The 10,480-nt window shown below is 40.3% G+C and overlaps 1 pseudogene; it reads left to right on the top strand.

Annotated features, from left to right (window-relative positions):
- The first annotated feature begins 8,888 nt into the window (after positions 1 to 8,888).
- Positions 8,889 to 10,029, top strand: LOC105518162 (annotated as a pseudogene).
- Positions 10,030 to 10,480: the final 451 nt, after the last annotated feature.

The raw sequence follows: 10,480 nt of genomic DNA, 5'->3' as shown, positions 1-10,480 counted from the left end.
AACTAAATGTCTGGGGTCAGAGGTGGCAGTTCCATGCTGCTGAGAGCCTGATGTCTGTTTCTTACCAGCGCTGGCTTCTCCAACAGGCTAGTCCTTGCTCTTTCTGTATGGATCCTGTGTGGGGCTGTGTGCATCCCACTGTTGCATCAGTGTAACTGATACCACTTACTTCATTCATCTGGGGGTACAAATATGATCCTGTCACCTTAATATTGTCAAATTCATTGTTTAAGACCCCAGGTATCCTGGTAGGAAGATATCCAGTGTTTGCCTTAAGACCTCTGCCCCTACTTCAAAATTTCCAAGAGCTCCAAAGCTTTACTCGGTCCAAATTTAGTGAATTATTTAAGGATTATTTCTCCTTCTATTAATAACACCATAATTAGAGGGAAGTGGGAAACCTGATCACTGCTTTGTATTAGCTCATAGCACTGCTGTTGCAACCGGGTCCTATAGATGCTGGTGTTTCCCTTTGCAATATGTTGAATGTTCAAGTTCCTGTGCAGACCACTGTGGAATCTCAAAGTTGGGCTCGAGATCATTATTCCCATAGTCCATACTTAAACATCTCCTAACAACACAGTGTTAGGATGGCTGAGTCCCAAGAGGCTTCTAGTAGCAGTATGCATTGTGCTGTTATCAGGCCTCCTGACTCCCAAGTCTCAGGCCTGTTGAGCCCTGGTCACTAGCCTAGATTATACCTTTCCACAGTTAATTTTATTCCAGAGGCCTTGCCTTTCTTTACTCTGGGGCTTTTTCTGGGCCACCATGGTCTACCCTCATGGTTCTCCCATGAGAGAACAGGGTTTGGGGGATCAGGTCCTTCTCTCCTGCAATATATAATATACAGATTGGTCCACTTTCTTCAGCAGTCATGGGCTCTGCTTGCCAGTGGATATTGTGTGGGATCTGACTTGGCAAGGCACAAATATTCCTATTGTAATCTTCTGCCAGAGCAAAAGTCCATGCTCATTCTTCACAAGAGAGAACACTCAAGTGATTCTTTGAAGAAAAAATCATCTAGTTCACGGTACTACTCTGCCCCTGCCTATGTTGAAAAGCAGCTGGCAGAGACTGTTATTGCAAAGGCAGATGTAACTCCTTTTCTGGTATTGTTTCATCTTTATGTTTATTCTATGATATGAGAGCATGGCTAATGTGGGCATATGGAGTCACAGTATTAGAAAAGGCAAACAGGGAAGTGGTAGAGTCAGACTTTGATTCCATCTTCCTGACTCTGAGGCCAGTGTCTATTCTGTCAATTGACAGTTGTTATTGGGTACCACTGTGTGCCAGACACTGCACTTGGTAGGTGCTGGGGATACAAGGAGAAGACATGGTTCTAGAGAAGGAAGTTAAACTGAAAGAAAGAAAACGTAAAGGTGTGAACAGAGCACTATGAGAGCACATGAGAGAGGGCACTTGAGGGGGGGTTTCCTGGAGAAGGAGATGTCCAAGCTGAGTCTTGAAGGAAAAATTGGGTAAGGCGAGTAAAGGAAAGGAAATAGGCTCCTTATAGTGAGATAAAGCAGCAAGTGCTGATTGCAGAGCTTCCTGGTTACCATGATGTACTTTTTTATTAGGATAGAGAGCAGCTGCTGTGTAGAGGCTTTCTAAGTGTTTCTATTTATTTCTTCTTTCTTTTTTTTTTAAAATACAGCTTTATTGAAGTGTAACTGATATCCAGAAAGCTGCACATATTTGATGTATACAATTTAATAAGTTTGTACATATGCATACACCTGTGAAACTATTACCACCATCAAGATAATAAACATATCCATGCCCCTCTTTTTTTCATGGTAAGAATACTTAACCTGAGATCTACCCTCTTAACAAGATTAGGCACACAATACAGTATTGTTAACTATGGGCACCATGCTGTACATCTGCATAACTCTAGGACACATTCGTCTTGCATGACTGAAGCTCTACACCCATTGAACAACAACTCCTCCTTTTTTCCCCCTCTTCCAGCCCCCAACAGCCACCGTTCTACTTTCTGCTTTTATGAGTTTGACAATTTTAGATACCTCATATAAGTGGAATCAAACAGTATTTCTTTATAAGGACATATTTATACCTACTGGAAACCAGTTTGTTGCAACTGATTACCATTTGAGCTTATGGGACACATTGGTTTGTGTAAGACTAAAACAACAATTCTGAACCCATTATTGCCTGGTTTTCATTTCCATTCTTTTCAGTCCCATATAATCAAAGTTATAGTTATTCTAACTTTTTGAGCAGTGTTTGTAAATGGACTGATGTTAGTCGAGTACGTGACATGTGTTTGGTTCTTTATATCAATGTTCTCATGATGTGTGTATTATTACCTTTGTTATAGACAGGAAAACTGAGGCTCAGACAGATTAAATATGCTGAAGGTTGCACAACTAAGTGTATCAGCTGGAGCAATAAGTGTGTCAGCTGGAATACAAACTCAGACCTAGCTGCTCATTCCAGGGCAATACCCAGAGCTCTCACTACCATCCTCTGTGTTGCTGGAAGTCTGAGTTGCTGACAGAGAACACTATTAATTATATGTGAGTGAAAATAGACCGAGGGGCATTAAGCAGGTGTGACCATAAAAACTGCTTCTGTTTCCGTGGATTTAATTATATCCCACTATTGGCTTGAATTGGTTGTGAACGCACTGATAGAAGGTAATCAAAGAGCTGAATGAACCTGGCAGTTGTAAACAGAAGCACAGGGTCCCTGTCAGGTTGGTACAGAAGTGAATGCATCCATTGTTTTTAATAGGCCAACTATTTGTCTCTTGTTCCCTAGGAGGCAATTGGAAGAGACATGCTGATAGCTCCCCTTGGGACATTAACTGGAATCATATTTGTAAAGTGAAGCTTAAGTTGGTCATTTTATTCCCAGTTCACAAAAATAGGAGGCGAATGGCAGTGGGAGCAAAGACACAATTTCTAGTTTATCAAAGATCACAAATTGTATTAGTGCAATATTTTCATTGTAGTTATTACTTTGTGGCATAGTGATACAAAATGTTCACTTTAGATAAATCTCTATTTTCTGATGGTTTTAAGGAAAATCTTTTCTACTGTAATGATTACTTTAATGACCAATGTGGACATTTCTCCTTGCCTAGTTTTCTGATTTCTCAGCAATATAATCCCATGATCCACATTTAGTTTGTACTTTCTAGGTGATCAACACAGCTGCTTTGTCTGCGGGTCGCGGATAGCCTCTTGAACTTCTGACCCGTATGTTTTGAATGCCTTATGGTCATGACTTAATTGAAGATAACATTTGGCAAGTCAAAGGAAAAGAGTGAACTATCCCATATGTTCCTTTAATACTACTTCCCAAGGTTAAGAAAGAGAAACTGAAATATGCTAAGTCAGAAAAGAAATTCGTGGCAATGGAAACCAGTTTGGGATATGGCTATTCTGAAGGTTCAGAGATGTATTTATTTCCTGGAAGATCAAGTTGCAACTGTCAGCTAACCTATAAGGATCCCTATCAATAGAGGAGAGGAGAGAAGAGGAACAAGATAGGTTTTCAGTGCCTCGGTGCATTGTGCTATTCTCATCAACCATCACATTATGAATTTAATGAAATTACTCAGATAACTATAAGTCAAATTAGAGTTCAGTGTGTTTTCAATTGAATTATCCAGTTTGATTATTGACATGTACAATATTTAATTAAATTTATTACCACTAATACAGTATAAATGAAATCTGGCTTGATTTTCAAAGCAACAGTTTTACCTAGGAATATGAATAGTAACTGGATATGGCAGTACTCAAAAAGAAACTTTTTTTCACAGATATCTCATTCTATGTCATAACAACATATGTGACTGTTTAACTGGGCAACCATTTGTTTATCAAGCTATTATCATGTTCCTAGCACTGTGCTAGAGTCTGGGGTTCCTGTAACGAGTAAGAAAATCCCTTGCTTTCCAAAAAGCTCATAGTCTTTTTTATGGAAGGGTTGAATTATTTATCTTTAGTAAATCACATTTATCTTCAGTAAATCGAAATGTGTTTTAAGTGTGCTAACCCAGTCTCTGAATTAAAGTTCTGGTTAATAAATTATTTTGTAAAGAAAGAATTACTTTTGCCATAAGAAGAGCACTGTAAGTTTACTCTTTTTGTATCCAGTTTCTTAATGTAGGGCTTTATAGCTAGTGTAGCTGCTTCCTAAAACAGGTGTTTCAAACAATGGAAGGGAGAGCCAGGTTTGTTGAGTCTTGGGTCTTCTGGCCACTCACCTCCCACTTTTCCCCAACTCAACCCTCTGCTTTTGTGGCACTTCCTGCATTGAGCTCATTCTTTGATAATTTGCTTGTTATGTCCCCTTCACCCAGAGTTTCTTCTTTTCTTTGATAATATAAACTTTTCATTGTTTTTTAAAGCTTAGTTTAACTCTTCTTCCTTCTTAAAGCTTTCCCTGCCCTCATCCAGAACTCTCTTTTTATTCATTAAATTCTAGGAGCAATGTCAGGGCAATTAGCACTTGGTCAGTTTCTAGTGTTTCAATAACATTAATAACAACAAACAGCAGTTTTCACTAAGTGCTTACTGAGTACCAATGTTATAACCACCAGACATGCATGTACTATTATTATCTTTATTTTATAGATAAGAACATTGAAACCCAGAGGACTTTAGCAGCTTAAGAAAGGTCCCACAGTTGGCAAATGGTGGATCTGGGCAAGCTCAGACCATTAGATCCTAGAGCCTGAGCTGTTATCCATTGGCATTTCTGAATGTGTGGTCTTCTGACCATGTGCATTAGAATCACCAACATGAATACTATTAAAAATGCAGATTATTGGCTGGGCGCAGTGGCTCATGTCTGTAATCCCAGTACTTTGGGAGGCTGAGATGGTTAGGTCATGAGGTCAGGAGTTGGAGACCAGCCTGGCCAACATAGTGAAACCCCATCTTTACTAAAAATACAAAAAATTAGCCAGGCATGGTGGCTGGTGCCTGTAATCCCAGGTACTTGGGAAGCTGAGGAAGAAGAATCGCTTGAACTTGGGAGACAGAGGTTGCAGTGAGCCAAGATAGTGCCATTGCACTCCAGCCCGAGAGACAGTGCAAGACTCCATCTCAAAAAGCAAGCAAACAAACAAACACACAAACAAAAAACCGGATTACTGAAGCCACCCAGATCTACTGTCTTAGGATCTATGAGTCTAGGTATAGAGCCTGGGAATCTGCATCTTTAACAAGCTTCCTGGGTAACTTTTACAAACTATATTTTGAGAATCATTGCATATACTTTGCTGAGTTTTCATTTGTATATTTACCTTCCTAATCTGACTGTAAACCTCTTGAGGGCAGAGATTATGCTATCTACATACGACCTTCTAAATCCCCAAGTCTGCAATAGATGTTTAGATATTGATTTACAAGCTTAGTCAATACTTGCTTTTTTCTGATACAGGCAGCAAAATTAAATGTTTTCATACAACTATGGGAAAGATTCATATGATGGGACTTCCCATGAAAGCATCTGGTAATAGCCAAAGGCCCCATGGTTAGGACCAACCTCACGAATGCTTCTTCTCATTCTGTCACTGGCTCAGTACATTTTCATTTCCTGCCTCAGTTTGCTTGCCTTTGAAGTTGGGGAGATTTTAATAATAAAGAAACAGAGGTATTGGTGGGAGCTGATGATTGTGATTAGAATATAGAATTTGAAAAGTGGTAAGACTAACATCTCATTTTGATATTTAAGACATAAATGAAATTAGCTTATTATTGAAGTTAGATCATACATGGCCCATTTCTAATTCACTGTGACAAGACTTTCACATCAGTTCAATTGGATATATGTTGAGGGGGTCACACAGAAGCTTTTCCATGCCATCTGATGGCTGTTGACAATTGCTGCATCAGTCACTAGTGGCCTTGCATTATTCTGTGATAAAAGGATACTCACATCTTCCAGTCCAGCCTACTAGTTTCAGATAAGCTATATAATTTCCTCAGGTCAAGCCAGAATTTTAACCCAGATCTGAATATCCCAAATTCAGTGTTTTCCACTACCTCATCCTATTTCCTCTGCATGGCATGCTACTAAACATGAGTCAAAAAGCAGCCTAGGTCATGTGTGAATAAGGCTGGTAAGAGAAAAGAGAAGACTTATTTTGTGCTCCCTGACCTTTTTTTTTTTTTTCTTGGCTAACCAATTTCTTATGCAGCATCAGCTCCTGAAGGACAACTGACAGCGTATTAGCCATTTACATCTTATCCATTTACAATCAGAATTATGGCAATCCAAATCTTTACTTTTAATATGAATACCAACTGTATCACTAGGCAATTGTTACCATTAAACCCTAGCAACTGGCTCATGTCCAGTGAATAATTTAAACTTTGTGGAACCTTGTGGGTTACTGTCCTGCATAAGTGTGTTATTACTTCTTATCAGTATTTTGTTTAAGGAAACAGTTTTGGAAGCAACAACAAACAAAAAATATAAGCATCACCTACTTATCACACACTATTGAGGATGGAAAACATACAATATTTATTTGGAGATCCGATGGACTGGGGATAAGTTGTCAACGGAGATAGCACCTGTGAATGTGTCCTTTGTCTTTCTAGAAAAGCCATGTGTTAGGAATTTATTTAAATAAATTTTATTGTGTTTATTTATAAATTATATTGTATATATTTATATATAGTGTGTATATATATATAGTAGTAAGATGATTACTATAATGAAATGAATTAACATAGCCATCATCCCTCACGTAGTTACCCCTTTTTCCCCTCTATGGCAAGAGCCTCTGTAATTTACACATTTAGCAAAAATCCTAAATACCATACATTATTATTAACCATAATCTGCATGTTGTACATGTATCTTTTAGGGCTTTGCCATGACATATTACCTGTCTGTTACCTCCCTGTAAATAAGTTTTTGATTGCCCTGACAGGAGAAGGTTAAACGTTGTAAACATTGTAAAAATGTTTGACCTTCTCCTCAAACATTGTAAAAAATATGTCATTAGATAATTTCTTAAGGAAATACTCCAAAAAGCTTCTCTTCTCCTTAGAGACATCTTAGGATGGGTTAGTCACTGTAAATGGGGGGTTGAAGCCCATCCAAATGAAAGATGAAGTCTGCTGCCTCATTCTTTTAATGGCCTCCTGCCCAAAATAAAACTAGCCAGCAAGCAGTATTTATCTTAGTGCTGCTGCCATTTCATATTACAAAGTGACCGTGTAGTCTCATAAACATAGTCCAAAAGTGCTGACTTTTAAAGGCAGTTGAATTTTTTTTTACTTGTTACTGTTTTATAGCTTTGCATAAAATGCTAATGCCATGACATTTGTAGACCTATTAAATCATTTTAATGAAAGAGTAACAGTTATACAACTAATTCATTTTAGTGCATTTCACTTGCAGAATCCTTTAGTAGTTGATTGTAATGGGAAGAAGCAATTTTTTTCTGTGGCTCCATAATTTTATGCTCACATGGAACCAAATCCCATTATTTTGGTGTAGTTTATACCCAAGTCTAATGGAGCAAATCCATTGACAGAATTTGTTGTCCCAAATCTAGGCCCATTTGCCTGATGGCCCCCACTTAATGTGATCTATAGTCTAGCCAGCCAAGTCTGCTTCTCTGGAAAAATATGGCTTTCTGTTTCCCTTTTAAGTGTTTAGGGGTAAATATATGGTCATGCATTTTCAGCTACTGAAAAATGAGCTCAATCGCCATAACACCAAATCAAGGAAAACATCTGGGCTTTAAAAATTATCTTTGATCATATAACAAGACAGCTGGGATTGATTATTATCCTGGTTGCACATTTCCTTGTTAATGGCCATCCCACTCGGTATATGCTGTCATGCCAGGGCCTCTGTGGAAGAGAATGGCCAAAAAGCCCTGGAAACATTAAGCCCTGTGAGCAGTGGAAATAGATTTACATTTCTAAACAGATCCTTTGTTAAAGATCACCAGTGCATAGATTTGCAGCTTTCTTCTACAGTAAAATCATTCTCTGCTTCTCTACTCCTGGCCCCCATGTTTTCAGACAAAGCTTCCATTAATAGATAATTCTTTCTGAAACAAAAATTTCTTTTAAGGAATTGCATTCCCTGTTGTCCTCAAATGCTTAGGTTACCCAGAGAGTTGACTTCATTGTCAGCATACTTTTACCCCCTTACAAACATATGTATTCCCTTTAACATTTTTTCTCCTTACAAACATGTATTATTCCTCTTAAAATATGTATATTCTTGTGAAATATGAATTCAGTTTGTTTACCCTTACTGCAAATTTTTCTTTACTTCTGAATTTCTTCTGAACCAAGTAGTCTTATTATTATTCTACCATGAGTTTAAGGGTTTTGCTGCTAAAATGTTCATATCTTTTTCTTCACTCAGGCTTCTCTTGGGCATTGATGTAAAATATTGCAAAGATGTGAAAACTAGAATGTTTTCCCTCCAGGTGAACTGATTATCAAACTTAGTGTCTTGAACAACAGCACTCTTCTGCACTTTATCTAGCTTTGATCATTTCAGAACGGAATTTTCTTCTAAGACAATGTCCGTACAGTATCACTCCAAATATATAGCAGTGAAATTAATGCCTTTTTGATTCACATGATATTATCGACTGGAAGAAACACATCCATTTAGATTCTCACCAGCAGCCTCGTTTACTTTATTCCATTATTTACAATGAAAGGGTTAGAATTTCTGTTTGTATCTATGTAGGTGGTACATTAAATGTGTACAGTTTTAAGAATATTTTTCAACCAGCTCATCAGAATACCAATTTTGTCAGTTAAAATAGCATATATTTCTGACCAATACCACATCTGCCCCATAAGCACAGAACTCCGCCTTTGCTGCTCCACCGCCCAGTCCACACCTGCTGCCAGCTCACCATGGATGATGGTATCGGCCCACTTGTCATTGACAGCGACTCAGGCATGTGCAAGGTTGGCTTTGCAGGTGATGATATCCCCCTGGGCCATCTTCCCCTCCATCGTGGGGCACCCCAGGCACCAGGATGTAATGGCAGGCATGGGTCAGATGGATCTCTATGTGGGGCGAGGAAGCCCAGAGCAAGAGAGGCATCCTGACCCTGAAGTACCCCATTGAGGGCACAGCATTGTCACCAACTGGGACCACATGGAGAAGATCTGGCATCACACCTTCTACAACGAGCTGGGTGTGGCTCCTGAGGAGCACCCTGTGCTGCTGAAGGAGGCCCCCATGAACCCCAAGGACAACTGCAAGACGATGAGCAAGTAATGTTTGAGACCTTCAACACCCCAGCCATATACGTGGCCATCCAGGCCTTGTGGTTCCTGTACGCCTCTGGCCGTACACTGGCATCATGATGGACTCTGTGGACGGGGTCACCCACCCTGTGCCCATCTACAGGGGGTACTCCCTCCCCCATGCCATCCTGCATCTGGACCTGGCTGGCCAGGACCTGACTGACTACCTCATGACGATCCTCACGGAGCTGGGCTACAGCTTCACCACCACGGCAGAGCAGGAGATTGCGTGTGACACCAAGGAGAAGCTGTGCTACATCACCCTAGACTTTGAGCGGGAGATGGCCACGGCGGCCTCCAGCTCCTCCCTGGAGAAGATCTACCAGCTGCCCCACTGCCAGGTCATTACCATCGGCAACGAGCATTTCCGCTGCCCCAAGGTGCTCTTCCAGGCTTCCTTCCTGGGCATGGAATCCTGTGGCATTCACGAAACTACCTTCAACTCCATCATGAAGTGTGACGTGGACATCCATAAAGACCTGTATGCCAACACAGTGCTGTCTGGTGGTACCACCATGTACCCTGGCAACCCTGACAGGATGCAGAAAGAGATCACTGCCCTGGCGCCCAGCCCAATGAAGATCAAGATCATTGCTCCTCCCAAACTCAAATACTCTGTGTGGATTGGCTGCATCCTGGCCTCGCTGTCCACCTTCCAACAGATCAGATATGGACCAGCAAGCAGGGGCATGACGAGCTAGCCCCTCCATCCTCCAAATGCTTCCAGGCGGACTGTTAGTTGCGTTACACCCTTTCTGGATAAAACCTAACTTGCGCAGAGAACAAGATGAGATTGGCATGGCTTTATTTATTTATTTATTTATTTATTTATTTATTTACTTATTTATTGGCTTGACTCATTTAAAAACTGGAACGGTGAAGGTGACAGCAGTCTGTTGGAGGGAGCATCCTCCAAAGTTCTACAATGTGGCTGAGGACTTTGATTGTACATTGTTCTTGTTCTTTTTTTAATAATGTGAGATGCACTGTCGTAGGAAGGCCCTTGCCCTCCTAAAAGCCACCCCACTTCTCTCTAAGGAGAATGGCTCCATCCTCTCCTGAGTCCACACGGGGAGGGGATAGCATTGCTTTTATGTAAATTATGTAATGCAGAAAAAGTTTTTTTTTTTTGAGATGGAGTCTCGCTCTGTTGCCCATGCTGGAGTGCAGTGGTGCAATCTCAGCTCGCT

The sequence above is a fragment of the Colobus angolensis genome, unplaced genomic scaffold (genome assembly GCF_000951035.1).
Source record: "Colobus angolensis palliatus isolate OR3802 unplaced genomic scaffold, Cang.pa_1.0 Scaffold313, whole genome shotgun sequence".
Classification (NCBI taxonomy): domain Eukaryota; kingdom Metazoa; phylum Chordata; class Mammalia; order Primates; family Cercopithecidae; genus Colobus; species Colobus angolensis.
This window is presented reverse-complemented; position numbering and strand designations above follow the sequence as displayed.